Raw genomic sequence first — 18,353 nt, 5'->3', positions numbered from 1 at the left:
GATATTACAAGCATATGACGTATGACCAGGCATCTACTCTTTGTGAAAGACACCACGGAATCTTTAACATCTACGAGCTAATATTATCAGACGGGACACCAAATTTAACGTCCATCCGTGGGACGGCACACTTTGCAGTGATACAAATCCATGTTTGCGAAGCATCGATCAGACGAGTTTCAGTCGGATATGGAAATGGACCCAGTGTAGACAGATTAAGGGTAAATGGGGTACCTATGCACTATCCTGTCGGACACTCAATATCAAGGATATCACAAAGCAAGGTTGCACTGTGTTGTGTGGGTTGCGTTGTTTGGACCACCATGGTTGTGAAGTCTTTAAAGGAATTTTATAAAGATGCACGTTAAAAAGGGGGGGGGGGGGGGGTGGGGTGAGTGGTAGATCGGGGAGAGAGGGTGAATCAAGTTAAAATTCAAATAAGGAAGGGAAGTGTTATAGCAGTGTACGTGGATTGGGGAGGGAAAAGGGAAAGGGAGGAGATAGGGAAGGAGTGCGCAAAAAATAAATATGGCCTATGTGGACCCATAAATACCTGCGCTTAGGTTTATCTCACAAGACAGAAGTTCAGATAAAGTCCAGGTATGTTACATTTTTCTTCGATGACCTGAGTGCGTGTCTCCGTGAGTGTTGTGTAGTTTGCTCTGGAGTCTAGATGTATAATAGTACTTTAGGGCGCCTTACAGATCCACTATTCCATTTTTGTTGTTGTATTTTTACTATCCACAACGTTCTGTAACTCTGGGCCAACCACCCACCCACCACCCCCTGTCTGGGTAAGTTACATCATCTATAGACCAGTGGAAGCGTGCATTGAGTTAATTACAGTCAACATTGAATTGCTATAATTTTCCTCCCTTTGGTGATATTAACATATTGAAGGAGCCGGGGCTCCCACGTCGATCGGAAGAATGGACGCGACAAAAAGCTAGAATTCATCTGAGTTGCTTTAATGAAATCAAACACTCAGGCACTCTGAAAAACCGTTTATCAGTCAGCAATATATATCTATTCCGCCAGGGGGTTTGCCCAGGCCCGGCGCCAGGGGGCGTGGCCCAGCGTCCTGGCTGCGGCCTGGCAAGTTGAGGGCGAGCCTGGGCGTCCTGGACGAGCCCGGCATGGTGATCGCTCCGCGTCCTTGATAGGTGCAAGGCGATTGTGAAAACTCAGCGGCAGCCGCTACACACGTCCCCCCAGAATCGACTTGCACCGGCAGGGTCAATTTGAGGGGGGTCCTGATGACCCGGCCGAAGCGACCCCTGGCGGGTCGTGGGAGGGGGTCCGGTGAGGTGGTGGGCGGTCGAGTGGGGGGCACCGTGGACGGGGGACGGCCTCGCCGCGGCGGAAGGGCCACCCGTGGTGGGTGGTCGACGTCCACGTGCGCCGGCTTGAGGCGGTCCACAGCAATCCGGTCCGACCTGCCGCCGATGTCGATGACGAACGACTTGTCGTCCCGTCGCAGCACCCGGAAGGGCCCGTCGTACGGCGGCTGGAGTGGCCACCGATGTGCGTCGTGACGCACAAAAACATACTCCGCTGTGCGGAGTGCTGGGGGGACGTAGGACTGGGGGTCACCGTGGTGGGATGTTGGCACGGGGGCAAACCGTCGGGCGGCCTCCTGGAGGTCCGAGCGCTGGTGAGCTGCGGACCAGGGACTGGTAGCGTCGGGCACAAATTCGCCCGGGACGCGTAGCACCTGGCCATAGACAAGCTCGGCGGTGGATGCCTGGAGGTCCTCCTTGGGGGCCGTGCGAAGGCCCAAAAGGACCCACGGCAGCCGGTCGGCCCACCCGACGTCTTGAAGGCCGGCCATGAGCGCGGCCTTCATGGAGCGGTGGAATCGCTCGCACAACCCGTTTGCTTGGGGGTGGTAGGCCGTAGTACGGTGGAGCTTGATCCCCAGGTTGCGGGCGACCGCGCCCCACAGCTCGGAGGTGAACTGTGGACCGCGGTCTGACGAGATGTCCGCCGGTGCGCCGAAGCGGGCGACCCAGGTGGCGATGAAAGCCTGCGCCACGTCGGCGGTGGTGGTGGAGACGAGGGGAACGGCCTCCGGCCACCTGGTGGTCCTGTCCACCATGGTGAGCAGGTGTGTGAACCCCCGTGACGGGGGGAGGGGGCCCACCAGATCCACGTTGACGTGGTCGAAACGTCGTTCGGGCACGGTGAAAGGTGCCAGCGGGGCCTGGGTGTGTCGGTGGACCTTGGCCCGTTGGCAGGCCGTGCAGGCGCTGGTCCAATCGCGGACGTCCCGACGAAGGCCGTGCCAGACGAAACGCGCCGACACCAGCTTCTGGGAAGCTTTCCGGCCCGGGTGGGAAAGGCCGTGGAGGGAGGCGAAGATGCGGCGTTGCCAGGCGACGGGCACGATGGGGCGAGGCTGGCCTTGGGAGACGTCGCAGAGCAGGACAGTGTCCGCGCAGGGGATGTCGGCCAGGCGGAGGCCCGTGTCCGCCGCCCGGAGGGCTTGCACCGTGGTGTCGGTGGTTTGGTCCGCCGCCATAAGCGCAAAATCCACGCCCAGGTGGACCGCGTTCGCGCTGGCCCGGGAAAGACAGTCGGCCACGGCGTTGTTTTTGCCGGCGACGTGCCGGATGTCCGTGGTAAACTCCGACACGGCGGAGAGGTGGCGCTGTTGGCGGGCCGACCATGGCTCCGTGACCTTGGCCATGGCGTAAACCAACGGCTTGTGGTCGACGAACGCCGTGAAAGGTCGGCCCTCCAGGAGGTGGCGGAAATGGCGGACGGCCAGGTGTAGACCGAGGAGCTCCCGGTCAAACGTGCTGTATTTGAGCTCGTTCGGCCGGAGCTGCCGGCTGAAAAAAGCGAGTGGCTGCCAAACCCCGTTCACCCATTGCTCATGTACGGTGCCCACCGCGTAGTCGGAGGCATCCGTGGTGAGGGCGATGGGAGCGTTGAGCACCGGGTGAGCGAGCAGTGTTGCGTCGGCGAGGGCCCGCTTTGAGCCTTGGAAGGCCGCATCCATTGCTGCGGACCAGGCGATGTCGTGCTTGGCCGGCATGCCCCGGAGGGCTTCGTAGAGGGGCCGCATGAGCTGAGCAGCGCGGGGCACGAAGCGGTGATAAAAATTCACCATTCCCAGGAATTCCTGCAGGGCCTTTATGGTGCGGGGATGCGGGAACGTGGTGATGGCCTCGACCTTGGTTGGCAGCGGCACGGCCCCGTTCTTGGTGATGTGATGGCCCAAAAAATCAACGGCCGTCGTGCCGAAGTGGCATTTGGCCGGGTTGACGATGAGGCCGTGCTCGCTGAGGCGCTCGAACAGTGTCCGGAGGTGGAGGAGGTGCTCGGCCCGGGACGTGCTGGCGACGAGGATGTCGTCCAGGTAAACGAAAAGGAACGGCAGGTCACGCAGCACGCCGTCCATCAAGCGCTGGAACGCCTGAGCCGCGTTCTTGAGACCAAACGGCATCCGCAAGAATTCGAATAAGCCGAACGGCGTGATGACTGCCGTTTTAGGGACGTCGGCCGCCCTGACAGGTACCTGGTGATATCCCCGTATGAGGTCAATTTTCGAAAAAATGACCCGTCCCGCCAGACGGGCGGAGAAGTCTTGGATATGCGGGATCGGGTACCTGTCGGGGGTGGTAGCGTCATTGAGACGGCGGTAGTCGCCACACGGGCGCCATCCACCCCCCGGCTTTGGCACGATGTGCAGTGGCGAGGCCCACGCGCTATCGGAGCGCCGCACGATGCCGAGGTGCTCCAACGCGTCGAATTCGGCCTTCGCTACGGCGAGCTTGGCTGGGTCGAGGCGGCGGGCCCTGGCGTAGACCGGCGGGCCCGTGGTTGGTATGTGGTGCTCGATCCCATGCCGTACTGCGACGGCCGAAAACGTCGGCCGCGTGAGGGCCGGGAACTCCGTGAGCAGGCGAGCAAACTCGTTCGCCGCCGGGACGGCGCATGCCAGCTCGGTCGGCGCGGAGCTGCTCAATGTGCATACCAGGGAGCTGAAGGTTTCAGCGTTGATTAAACGACGCCGTTGGACGTCCACCAGCAGTCCGTGTGCGCAGAGGAAGTCGGCGCCTAGCAGAGCCACGGGCACGTTGGCGGTTACAAACGTCCAAGCAAAGCGTTGGCCGCCGAAGCAGAGGGTGACGTTGCGCGGGCCGAAGGTGCGGATAGTCGATCCGTTGGCCGCAACTAAGGAGGGGCCGCAAACCGCGGATTGCCTGTCCTGGTCAGAGGCGGGTATGACGCTCAGTTGGGCGCCGGTGTCGCACAGGAAGCGCCGTCCGGACGCTTTATCCGTGATGAACAGTAAGTTGCCCGTGTGGCCGGCGCTCATGGCTGGTAATGAACGCCGGCCCGGCCGTTTCCCGGCCTGCCGAAGGTGCACGGGGGTCGGCATGTCCGGGCCTTCTGTCCGAACCTGGCATGATAGTAACACCACGCTTGGTCAGGTGGAGGCCTCGGTCGTCGTGCCGGAGGTGGTCGGCTCGGTAGAGCGGCCGCCAATGGCGTCGGCAGTTCGGCCGTCGACCGTGCCGGGTGCTCGGGCGCCCTGGGTGTTGCGTCGGACGGCGGTGGGTCCCATGTCGCCGCTACGATGCGCTGTCCTGCGGCGGAGATCTTGTCGGCTTCTCTGGCAAGGGCCCGGGGATCTGTGATCGTCGTGCTTGCCAGGGCGAGGCGTACCGGGTTAGGCAGCTGACGGAAGAACAGCTCCCGGAACAGGAATGCCGGAGAGTGCTCGCCGAGCAGTGAAAGCATGTAGTCCATGCGCTCGGAAGGGCGCGAGTCGCCGAGCTCAGGCAGATCGAGCAGGCGCCGTGCGCGTTCCGCCGATGGGAGGGCGAAAGCATCGAGGAGCAGCTTCTTAATCGCGCCGTATTTGTCAGCGGCTGGCGGGCTTTCGAGGAGGCTCAGGGCGCGGGCCGCGGTAACCGACCCGAGCGCAGCTACCACATGGTGGAAGCGGGTGTCGTCGGCCGTGATGCCTCGCAGGGCGAACAGGGACTCCGCCTGTGCGAACCAAACCGCCGCGTGAGCCTCCCAGAAGGTAGGCAGTTTAAGGGCGACTGCCGTGTCCATGTCGATAGGTCACCAATGAAGGAGCCGGGGCTCCCACGTCGATCGGAAGAATGGACGCGACAAAAAGCTATAATTCATCTGAGTTGCTTTAATGAAATCAAACACTCAGGCACTCTGAAAAACCGTTTATCAGTCAGCAATATATATCTATTCCGCCAGGGGGTTTGCCCAGGCCCGGCGCCAGGGGGCGTGGCCCAGCGTCCTGGCTGCGGCCTGGCAAGTTGAGGGCGAGCCTGGGCGTCCTGGACGAGCCCGGCATTGTGATCGCTCCGCGTCCTTGATAGGTGCAAGGCGATTGTGAAAACTCAGCGGCAGCCGCTACAATATGGTGTTTAACTCAGGAATTAAGTGTAGCTGTGTTTCTTTTGCATTTGTAGTAATCCCTGGAGTGGACCTTGCTGTACATACATCATTCACCTGTAAGACCACTGAAGAAGGCCTCAATCCTGATGAGGTAATGTTATCTGCTAATTATCCTTTTAAATGTTTTTCAAAGTCTTTCATTCCTGTGTTGCTGCTTAAGTTAGGAACACATTATTTCACTCCATCGCTCATCACACCTTTTACCTATGATTGCGTGGTGGGAGGACAACTTGGAGGTATGGACACTCCCCTTTCAGCCGAGACGAGAGGTATGTGTACTCGCCTCTGCTATGTCTAGACTGAATTCCAACCGTAACTCAACTGTAAAGTGTCACCCTGGTGTTTCACATCCATGCTGCTGGTTTCATACGGTTTCTTTGGATGAAGAGCCAGTGAGTTATCACCGGCACCATGGAATAACCTCAAATTCCTGTTCTAACTTCAGGGGGCACTGCATCAGCAGTACAACTGTGCTTCCAGCAATGATGAAAACTTTTCCTACCTTGGAATCTTTGGAATCTTGGAATTTGGAATTTGGAATCTTGGAATCTTTAACAACCACAAACAAAAGAAAGCATACTTCATGATGCAGCATCATGCATACGAACACGACGAGATGATATTTGACTCCAAGGGAAAGGGAAAGTACTTATACAGCTTCGGACGCAGACACAATGACTAATCCTGGGCCATCCCATCCAACCCATGATCCATGGATGTACAAAGCATAACATATAATGACTTATCGTGCGGCCCTTCTAGTCAGGTTCACTATGGTAACAAATATAATTTCGTTCAAAATTTTGGGATTAGCAAACCTGTACATTTTTGGAATCATCAGAGCATGGAGAATCCGAAAATCAATGTTGGCATTTGCACAGACACCTGCATGGCCGCCATTTTGGATTTTGAAAATGGCCGCCATAAAATACATATTTTGCGCGATCTCGGCTTCTAGTCAACCTAGAGACTTAATTAAATATGCTAATCCTATGTTTTCTGGGTCAAGGAATCCAATAAAGGCCTCAAAATAGTGCTCAGGATTATAGAAAAGCAACAAACAAAGGAAATTGAAAACCATTGTCTTCATATTTGTGATATAACTGTATTACATAATACATGATATTGCAAGTCCTTTGAAGTTATAGGTTGTTATAGGAAGTTATAGGTAGTATCAGATTGAACTATAAGTCCTATACACAGGATCTACGAGGTCTATACCGTTCAGGAATATGCTTTTACAGATCTTCATCACTGTCCTGAGTGTCATTTTCGCAAAGGTGTCTACGCAAATGTAAACATTAATTTTTGGATTCCTCATGCTCTGAATATTCCAAAAATGTGTAGTTTTGCTATATCTCCAAAAAATTTGAACGAAAAAACATAGTGAACCTGACTATTCGTATAATAATGCATTTGTAGTTGTGCGAGGGGATGGCGCCCCCTGCTGTTAAAAGGTAACTTGATAATTAATCGTTAACGTGTCAACTGCAACTGCAGTCCGTGCTCGTGCACTGCATACAAAATGTGAGGGCCATTTGGACCGTTTTGTACACGGTGCGTATGGGAGAGAGGTTGGAGATAGGATGATAGAAGAAAAAGGGGGTGTAGACTTTCTATAGGTACTGTAAGAGTGTGTGCACGTGTGTGTGTGTGTGTGTGTGTGTGTGTGTGTGTGTGTGTGTGTGTGTGTGTGTGTGTGTGTGTGTGTAAGTACTGGTTGTCCACAACTTACCCATCATTTTACTTATGGGTATTGTAACAATGCGATCTTCAGTGTTCAGGTTATAGAAAAGACAAGCGGAAATGGCCGTAAAAAGAATGGGATGGAAAATAAACCCCGTTAAAGCTTTTCTACCCCCGTTAATTTCACCCCAGATCCACTTTTTTGAAATACCAACTTCTTTCCTGGAAGTCCTTGCAGTGTCCTTGTGTTTTATACTTCTCCCACCACCCCACTTCCCACGCCTCCTCCCCCCAAGCGCTCTCCCTCTCACAGATCTCCCGATGTCCCTCCTCGCAAATGTTGTGTTTGTGCTTCCCCTCTCTCCCCATCTTGTCTACCGCTGCACTTATTATATTGTTACAGATACGACTTTGATGGTATGGTGGGCCGAGCGGGATGGCCGCCGTATCCGTACAAGTTACCCGATTGTGCCCGAATGTTAACTAATCGCGCTACGCTGGCTCAATAGGAAAGAGAAGACACCCGGCTGGGTTACAATCACACAATACGACACCAGGGGTTCAGTTCTCAAGACCTCCGGAGGAGGTTATATTAAGGCGGAAAAGGTTAGATTACAGGGACAAGAGGGAAACATAGGAAGGTGGGCACTTAGACACAACCTCATATTAACCCTAGACAGACCACAGATAAACGGGACAACGCTGACTCACACGGGATTTGATGGCAAGGAAAGCGGCAGTCGATGGCTCAGGTGCACCTGGCTCAGGGACAGAATCACGTACGGTGGTGTCCAGCAGATGCGGGGAGGTCGCTCAGCGCTCGTGGGTCGCGACTTTGGTGGAGATGCCGGGGAGGTCGCTCAGCGCTCGGGAGGGTGGCGTCTTGTCCTTCCAAGCTCGGGGCGCATCTGACGTCACGTCCGGCGCGGGGCCGCGTATATCCGGCGGGGAGTCACGCCCTCGCTCGTTAGCTCCGCCCCATATGGCATCGGCCCATGGCTTCTCATTGGGTGCGGGGGTTACCGGCTCCGCCCTTGACGAGGGGCCGACAGGGAGCCCCCTTCTGGGTAACCCCGTCGAGCACATGTTCAATGGCGGCCAACCGAGCCGGAGTGAGGACGCAAAGCCGCTGTTGTTGTGGTTGTTGTTGGAGCTTGAGATGATGGGAAGAGATGCGGGGAGGTATGGGAAGGTCCTAAACTCCTACTGGTGCCATATCATCACATTCTGGTGCAACGAAGAGTCATAATTAATGGAAACAAGTCCTTAACTGACATAGATTAAGAATAACTAGCAAGATGTCCTATAATTGTCTACGTGTGGTGCGGGGGACCTGGGCACGACATTTAATGGGGGAATGAAGGGGAAGATCGGCTCTAATGGGTGTTGTTTACAGACAATGGGACTAGGGAATGGGGTAAGGGGAGAGTTGGGGAGTATCGGAGAAGATAGGGGAATATTTACAAGCGGATATGGAGGTCAAATTCCATATTCGCAACATTGCACCCTTCTCTACCCTCGGGGCGTCCCGACCCGATAAATTTTTACCTACTTTAGTGTGGCACGCAATGTAGTTCCCTCTACTATTAACTCTACCCTGAGTGCGACAGTTTTACAGATATTCACAAATGAGTAAATATGTCCCCCTGCGACGTTGCACCCTTCTCCTCACAGAAACACACCCACAGGATAACCGAATCCGGAAAGAATTCTCAAACTAAACATACAGCCGGTAGGGAGCATTATTTACAAGACTACGCTGCTATTTACACTACGATCCAGGACCTGTTTTTGGAGGAACACATGCAGATGTTATGCATAGAGAGAGCGCGCTTGCCAACATCGATACACCAACCCACGAGTGCTCTGTGGCCGACGGCCTTTAATAACGTGCAGAGCACCCTTTCCCGAGCATCAACAGCACCACCCCACCACCAATCGGTGCAGTCACCATTGTTCATTGGAATAAAAATAACTTCAACAACCCCTAACCCTGCAGGTGTCTCTTGCTCTTCTTGTGGTGCACTTGGTGTTACTTAAAAGTGGTTCACCTGTATGGCATAGGTGCCACGTTGACCCATAGGTCCATCCCCGGGTGGTGCTTGGCCGCAAACGAACTGCGGTCCATCGTGGGTGGCCACAAACATTGCGGTCCATATGGTGTATCGATCCCGGCAGCAAGCAGCGAAAGTGCAGGCCCACAACTGCGTCGCCAGCACCTCTCTCTCCTCTCTCTCTACCCCAAAGCCAGATCCTCGGAGGTGGGAGACAAAAAACAAGACAAGTGAGCAAGGTGGTAAGGGCGCAAAAGTGCACGCAATGCAAGGTGATGCACACTGGGGGCACATGGGAACCAGGTGAGACAGGTACGTTCCTACCGTACGCCCCCCCCACCAGGTAACCTACATGGCCCCTCCCTTACCCCTTACTGTATCAACAAAACACAACACTACCCATAAACATCTACTTTACAAATCCACAAACATCCCTACTGTCTTCCCCGTTCCTCCCATATACCAAATTCGTCTTCTCTCCCTCCTAACCAATCAAATTTGCCATTTTCAACTCTCATCAAAATTTGCCATCTCCAACTCAACATCAAAATTTGCCATCACCAATTCATCATCAGTCCCTCCTAGGGAGGGAGAGATGGAATCACCCCAATGTCTCATCCACGTCGTGATGCGTCTCACAAATCCAACAGCAATTCTCATTTCTGCAACACAAACAAAGAAAACACAGGTGTGGAGTCATCATCATCACCACAGGTAAGTGGCTGCGTATGGTGCGACAGGTTCATCAATCCTAACTATTTCCTAAATGACTTTAACAACTTTACACTACCCGGGGGCTTTCTCCGGCCAAACCATTGGCCCTCTTACACTATGGGTTCTAAAAACCAATTCCCATTGGCCAAACTGTGGTGCTCTTCAATTTGGGGTCTCACTCCCCCGATTCATCTCCCGGTGCCCTCGCACAATTTCTGGGCTGCGGCGTGTACCTCTCCCAGTGGGTCTACCCACCTGCACACCTCCACCACTGCAGTTGCCTCCGAGCTTACCTGCTCCTCACCCTAACCTAACTACCTGGGGAAGGCCCTCTGGCTCTCTCCCCACTCCGTGCCCTCTCTGGCACTGGGCTGCCCGATCCACACCCGGGATCCTCAGGCACCCACTCACAACTACCGGCTCCCAGAGCCCACCTGCGGCCTCACCTGGCCGACATCCTCACAGTGGTGGAGTGCCCAACCAACTACACACACTAACAGGCTACACGCCCAGCCATTTCCACAACACTAATGCACCCATTCACAACACCATTCTGCAACCGCACCACAAATGCCAATATCCAACCACAATTTACCTGCACCCTCTACCTAACACTTACACTACCCGCCCCGGGTGCTCGTGAAAGGGGTCCACTCTTCCCCCATCCACACCTTCGCACCATGCACACCACTCCGTACCACTCACTCCAACTCTCTCCACACACCTGTACCTGCACACCTGTGCTCTCACACCTGGTGCCACCTGCACCCTTCTCTCCCCAAGCGCATTCGCGCTGATCCACTCACTCACTACTCATACACTGCTCCACACACCTGTCCAGTTGCACACCTGTGCAATCACACCTGTCCAGTTGCACACCTGTGCAATCACACCTGTTCAATTCTCACTCACACGGCATCATCTCAGCTAACTACTCCCTTCTGAAACTTGCGCTTCCCAGTCGTCCCTTTAAACTATTGCGCTCCCACGTCATTATCATCCATACTAATCTACCTGCGTCCCCACTACAGGTATCAGTCACTAACTAATCTTAACGTCACCTAATGTCATCTTCTAGGGCCCTATCAATATAACCTAACCCACCCGGGCTAGTTTTCACTGCCATACACCCCATAAACTATTGCTCCTTTGCCCCCCCATGGGAAGGGTGGCAGATTTGCCATCCCACCCCATCGGGGGTCTCTCACTACCAATTTTGCACATCAAATTTCAACAAATTAAAAATTTGCCAATCATCTGCCAATCACTGTACCATTACCAATCACTCTGCCAATCCTTTGCCAATCATCAAATTTTGCTTTTCTCTAATTTTGGGTCCAAAACACTAACCTCATCACCCAGTCTACTCACTAATGCCTCTCGGTGCGCCAATTCCCGTCCAAAGCCCGGCTTTGTAAAGCCAAGCAATGAATGCGGGTTGTTCTGTGCCAGCGGCTGGATGCGTCCGGCACTCGGTGCAGAGACGGGGGCTTACCCGGGCCGAGATCCCACGCACCCCCTCGGCGTGGAGCCATCCCATGGCTCGATCTCGACCTGCCGGAATGCCTCAACAAAAAGTGGTCGCCATGACGACCCTTCCTATCGGGCTGCCAGCTCCGCCTAGTGGAGCACGGACGCGGCCGTTCAAAGCGAGGCCCTGCACGCACCGAGGGCCCGATTTGGCTAAAAGTCGACCTAACCTCTAACCTGGTTACCGTCGATGCTTCACCTGGATTCTTACACCCCGCAGCCCGTTCCTTGCTCACACATCCAGCCGTCTCCATGCTCCTCGTACCTTTCCTTACACACCTCGGTACACTCATTCCACTCACAGCCTTGGTCACACACCTGACCACCGAACACTTTGGCACACATTCGTTGCTCGCACACCTCACCAACACACCGCTTCGCACCCCCTCCTCGGTCACCTCCTCTGTGACAATCACAGGCGTGCCCTCATTCGCACACCCAACCACGTGCCTCACCACCAACTCCAGCGTGCATTCCCACTCACGCTCTACCATTCCAGGTGTGCATCCTTCCATCCCAGGTGTACATCCTCTCTCACCTGTCACAACTAACTCACGCTCCATGTCACTCTCACTACTTTCACCTCCACTCGTGACAACGCACTCACCCTTACTCTTGACAGCACACTCTTTCCCCATGCACCTGTCCGTCACACACCTTTCTCGCGCACACTCTCCCGTTACACCCTCTGTAACACTCACCACAGGTGGACACTCTTCCTTACTTCTGACAGCGCACTCTTTCCTCATGCACCTGTCGGTCACACCCCTTTCTCGCGCACACTCTCCCGTTACACCCTCTGTAACACTCACCACAGGTGGACACTCTTCCTTACTTCTGACAGCGCACTCTTTCCTCATGCACCTGTCGGTCACACCCCTTTCTCGCGCACACTCTCCCGTTACACCCTCTGTAACACTCACCACAGGTGGACACTCTTCCTTACTTCTGACAGCGCACTCCTTCCTCATGCACCTGTCCGTCACACACCTTTCTCGCGCACACTCCTGCGCACACTCTCCCGTCACACCCTCTGTAACACTTACCACACCGCGCTTCCATGTGCTCCCTCGCACACGCGCTACGACCGACTCACTCTCGCCAGCACCCTCACTACTCCTTGGCACGCACTTTTTCCTCACACACCCCAGAGTCGGACTTTCTTGCACACCTCCATTTTCGCACACCAGACCTGTCGCACACTTCACCAATGGCCTCTCACGAACACCCGGGTCCATCTCGACCCCCAAGCTTCTTAAATCCCCTGGCGCATCATACGCACGACCATATTGGTCACCACTTACACCGGGTCCTCTTCCTCTTCGCTTCTCCTCCATCACCTGCGAATCCCTCATCCGGTTAATGAGCACATCATCACGATCCAAACACAGACTTTGGACCAATTCTTTTATCTCCTCTTTTATTTCTTTCTTATCCCCTCTCCGTCGCTTCTTAATTTCGCTCATCCCTTCTTCCACTTCTTCTAATTTGTGCTTCACCTCTTTTATTCCCCGGTACGTCTCCTCAAGCTCATCCTCTAAGGCTACCTTGACCGTTTCCAGGTGCGTCCTCACCTGCCGGTCCTTCGTCTCCATTACCTCTATCACCTCGTCCAACCTCGTTGTCAGTCCCTCACGTACCATCTGACATTCCCTCTTTGTCGCTATCAAGTCGTTTTTAATTTCTTTTTGTGTCGCCTTTAAACCTCCTAATACCGCAGTGTTCCTTTGAACCTGCTCCACTAACTCCGTTTGTCCCACCGTCAGCTGCTCCACCTCCTGCGTCAGGTCCTCTATGCCCCCTTGTAACTTTACAGTCCCCTTTCTCACCTCTTTCTCCATGCGCTCCTTACAGTGCCTCACCTCCTCGCGCACTCCTCCGACCTCCTCACTCACTCCTCTTCTGATCTCCTCTCCCATCACTTGCATCTCCTGCCCAGATGCCACCCTCATCTGCTCCATTTCCTCCCTGTGAGCATCCAGTTTGGTTTCTACCCCCATTCTGACCCCCTCTATCTGCTGCTCCATTTGTTTAACTTCCCTTTCCGCTTGGTCCCTCATGTCCCTCAATTTGCCTTCCATACTGTTTTCTAACCCCTCTAACCCTTTTTGCATCCCTTCCATTTGATTCTCTTGAGCGGCCATTCTGTTTTCTACCCCCATTAACCCATTTCTCACCTCTTTTATCCCGTTGTCTAACCCCTCAAAATTATTGTCTAACTTCCCAAATTTCTTGTCTAACTCCTCAAAATTATTGTCTATCTTCCCAAATTTCTTGTCTAACTCCTCAAAATTATTGTCTAACCCCTCACTGGTACCCCTCGCTTCGTCCCTCATTACCCCCATTTGCTCACTCTGAGCCCTCGCTTCGTCCCTCATTACCCCCATTTGGCCCTCTATTCGTTCCATAAGGGCCCTCATTTGCAACATAAAAAGGTTCGGATCCACCAGGGGCGCTGCCACGGTCACGGGCGCGGTGACCAGCGAGGCGCCATTTTGCGCGTCTGCTACCCTCGCTGCTTCGCTCTCCTCACGTCCCTCAATTTGGTCCTGGACCGACCCTGCCTCACTCTCCCCTACCGGACCCCAGCTGTCTTGATCCGCCATAGCGCGACTTTCAAAATTCGGGTTTTTATTATTTTTTTTTTTTTGTAAAACACAATCAAATTTCGCTGTTATAATTTCGAGCGCGTAAACGCGCTCCGGGTCCAATCTCACTCCTCGACACCAATTGTTACAGATACGACTTTGATGGTATGGTGGGCCGAGCGGGATGGCCGCCGTATCCGTACAAGTTACCCGATTGTGCCCGAATGTTAACTAATCGCGCTACGCTGGCTCAATAGGAAAGAGAAGACACCCGGCTGGGTTACAATCACACAATACGACACCAGGGGTTCAGTTCTCAAGACCTCCGGAGGAGGTTATATTAAGGCGGAAAAGGTTAGATTACAGGGACAAGAGGGAAACATAGGAAGGTGGGCACTTAGACACAACCTCATATTAACCCTAGACAGACCACAGATAAACGGGACAACGCTGACTCACACGGGATTTGATGGCAAGGAAAGCGGCAGTCGATGGCTCAGGTGCACCTGGCTCAGGGACAGAATCACGTACGGTGGTGTCCAGCAGATGCGGGGAGGTCGCTCAGCGCTCGTGGGTCGCGACTTTGGTGGAGATGCCGGGGAGGTCGCTCAGCGCTCGGGAGGGTGGCGTCTTGTCCTTCCAAGCTCGGGGCGCATCTGACGTCACGTCCGGCGCGGGGCCGCGTATATCCGGCGGGGAGTCACGCCCTCGCTCGTTAGCTCCGCCCCATATGGCATCGGCCCATGGCTTCTCATTGGGTGCGGGGGTTACCGGCTCCGCCCTTGACGAGGGGCCGACAGGGAGCCCCCTTCTGGGTAACCCCGTCGAGCACATGTTCAATGGCGGCCAACCGAGCCGGAGTGAGGACGCAAAGCCGCTGTTGTTGTGGTTGTTGTTGGAGCTTGAGATGATGGGAAGAGATGCGGGGAGGTATGGGAAGGTCCTAAACTCCTACTGGTGCCATATCATCACATTCTGGTGCAACGAAGAGTCATAATTAATGGAAACAAGTCCTTAACTGACATAGATTAAGAATAACTAGCAAGATGTCCTATAATTGTCTACGTGTGGTGCGGGGGACCTGGGCACGACATTTAATGGGGGAATGAAGGGGAAGATCGGCTCTAATGGGTGTTGTTTACAGACAATGGGACTAGGGAATGGGGTAAGGGGAGAGTTGGGGAGTATCGGAGAAGATAGGGGAATATTTACAAGCGGATATGGAGGTCAAATTCCATATTCGCAACAATATGTTTTGTGTGTCTGTTTGATTTTCTTTGTGTGATAAATGTTAGCTCTTTCACGAGCCTCGATCCTGTATACAAAAAAAGAAAAAAAGGAAAAGAGAAACCTAAAGAAGTTAATGGTAGAAAAGACAATGATATCATCAAAATTATGCTTCATAACAAAGGGATGGAAATGATTAATATAGAGAAAATACTTCAACAGAAGGAAGTGTGGAGTAAACTTCCAGAAACAATAAACAAGAGAGGACCAAGAGTTGTGTACACTTTGGGAAATTCCATTCGGGGAAAAATCTTCAACTACAAGGACACTGTACAACCTATAGCCGTAGAGGAATGGTTAAATAACATACATCATTGTAATTGTGAACATTATCACAGGTGATCTCAGAATAGTGAAAGATAAAAGATTACGTGCATTACTTACAAAAGGACCAAATTATCGAGAAAATAAAAGGATAAACTGGAATAAAGCAATGGAACCTACAATGATGGGACTGGGCGAATGGATGAAAGAACAAATTGATAAACATAAAGTACCAAACACACAAATGGCTTTATAGTTGGAGGCGGAAGAGAAACATGTGAAAAGGAGAGTTGTTGATTTGAAAAGAAAAGTTCGAATCAATAATCCGAAGGCAATTTTAAACAATCTAGAGACACGTGATTGCTTAAGGCAGCTTCAAACACAATTTGTTATTGTTCACAATTGATAAATTTTGTTGGCTTAGCGGTTAGGGTGCCGGCTTGGGATCCTAGGATCCTGGGTTCGAATCCCGGTCGATCGCTGAATTAACGCCAGGGGGGTTGACTCAGCCTGTCATCCTTCCGAGGTCGGCAAATTGAGTACCAGCTTGCTGGGATGAATGATCACGGTGTGTACCCCGGTTTAGAATAGGTACACCGTATCCCTGCGCATCGTAAGAGGCGACTAAGGGTTGGCGTCAGGAAGGGCATCCGGCCATAAAAACATTGCCTCAAACAGGGAACCATGATTGTCATGGGGCCCGCAAGGCTAACCCCCGCTCTAGCGGGCAAAAATGGCCTTAAAACGATCATTCATTCATTCATTCACAATTGATAAAGCAAATAATAATATTGCATTTGTATGTAAAACATTCTACATTCAAACACTTTTGGAAGAATTGGGCTTAGACACGGGAATTTCAAAGACCTACAAAATAGGTAACGAGAACAAAACAGACTTGATACAACACCATGCAAATCACTCAACGGTGAGAAGACTGCTAGTTCTGGATAAACACCATAAATTACCTTCATTTACTGGATCCCAAAAATGCACAAACTCCCTTGTAAGATGAGGTTCTTCATCGCAAGTAGAGAATGTAGTTTGAAACCTTTGTCGGGCAGTATTACAGCGGCAATGAAACTTATCTATAAAAACTGCCATGAAAAAGTGAAGTTTTATTCTGGTATTAGGAAATTCTGGATCATTGACAATTCCAAACCGGTAATCGACAGCATTAGACCGTGGGCCGAGCCTGTGTTGTTTACTTTCGTGACCCACCTCGCATATCTACCTGCATTTATAATATGTTGTGTAAAAATATTGCAGAATTAATATCTGAAACACGTCAAGCACAAAACTTGCACATATTTTCAAAATGTGGAAAAAACACCGATGTTGACGATCTTTTTAATAAATACTGTCCAATCACAGCACATGTAACATAGGCCAGGAGTGGCCGTGAGCGCTAATCAGCCAATCGCGCGCTTCGTTTCAGACTGTACATACAGTGCTGGCGCAGCTGTCATGGCGACTTACATGTAGTCAGATGCAGCCATGGAAGGCGAAGATTCTGATGTTAGTTCTTCGGGGTTTTGCTTCATGCATGTCGTCAATACGCACAGCAGAGTGATTCCATTATTTAATAATTTTAAATAAGACAAGTCAGGAGACGACGATGGTTCAAGAGCCATCGGTATTCAATGACAAAGGACGGACTATAACCGAAACAGGCCCGGACAGGCCAGGCCCGGAAATGTCAAAACGAAGGTTACTGACCTTGAAATGAGATAGAAAACAAAGTATAATCAGTTATGAGGTTAGTTAGCTACACAATACCGAAAATTCGGTTCGATTCCGACAACTTTGAAACTTTGACCTTTGTGACCTTCAAAGGTCAAAGGTCGAAGATTCTGAAATTTGTTGGAAAACTTGTATTTCATGATGTATGTGATAATATAAGATCATGTACGACATTTCACCCTATCAGGAAGCGAACAATGTAATAAAACCATCAAAAATCGACTTTTCTAAATTTCGTGACCTTGAGATCTTGACCTTGGGGCGAAAATGAAAAATCGAGCTCCGTGGGGCTAGACACATGACATTGGCCTAACCAAATATCGAAACCCCTGTCGGATTCCACCAACTCCCTCGGAGAAGATGTAGCTTGAGCTCGATTACCCCCCAAAAAGACATCTTTTTTGGGCGTCGCTCTGCCCACAATGGGCGCAATACGCCCACTCTAGGCAGGACACAACTAGATCATGATATCAACCTCCCACCCAAGTTTCATCAAGATCGGATGATATCATCGGGTAGTTATGCTGCGGACAGACAGACACACAGACACACAGACAGAAACACAGACACACAGACAGACACACAGACACACCGACAGACACACAGACACACAGACAGACACACAGACACACAGCCAGACACACAGACACACAGACAGACACACACCCATGACGAATATAGTGGTCACTTGATAACTCGTGAACCAATTTAATAAGATTTTTAATAAGTTAATTTTTTCATAAATGTTATTTTTTATAACATTCCATTTAATTTTTAATAAGAGCTTGGATAACTAGTTTGATAATTAATTTCAGTTCATGAAGAATAAATTTTAAAAAATCACTCAGTTTGATATTAAAATTAGAATGCCCATCTTCTGGTAAAAACTTTTTTTTATAATTTCCTTGTGTTGTGTTGTGTGTGTGTGTGTGTGTGTGTGTGTGTGTGTGTGTGTGTGTGTGTGTGTGTGTGTGTGTATACAGACTTGGCATTTAATATGGATTTTTTTTTTTCCTTGACTTGGGTTTACTTTCTGAACTCGGTATATCAA

At 51.8% G+C, this 18,353-nt stretch overlaps 1 protein-coding gene across 1 annotated transcript in view; it reads left to right on the top strand.

Annotated features, from left to right (window-relative positions):
• LOC137416549 (uncharacterized) overlaps positions 1-18,353 on the top strand; it is a 123,229-nt gene that overhangs the window by 9,129 nt on the left and 95,747 nt on the right. Inside the window, exon 2 of the mRNA XM_068102171.2 lies at positions 5,451-5,527. The gene's annotated coding sequence lies outside the window, so the exon portion shown is untranslated. The remainder of the gene's footprint in view (positions 1-5,450; positions 5,528-18,353) is intronic.

The sequence above is a fragment of the Myxine glutinosa genome, chromosome 9 (assembly GCF_964187855.1).
Source record: "Myxine glutinosa chromosome 9, kmMyxGlut1.1, whole genome shotgun sequence".
NCBI classification, from domain to species: domain Eukaryota; kingdom Metazoa; phylum Chordata; class Myxini; order Myxiniformes; family Myxinidae; genus Myxine; species Myxine glutinosa.
The sequence above is the reverse complement of the archived record's forward strand: the minus strand, read 5'-3'. Positions and strand labels throughout refer to the sequence as shown.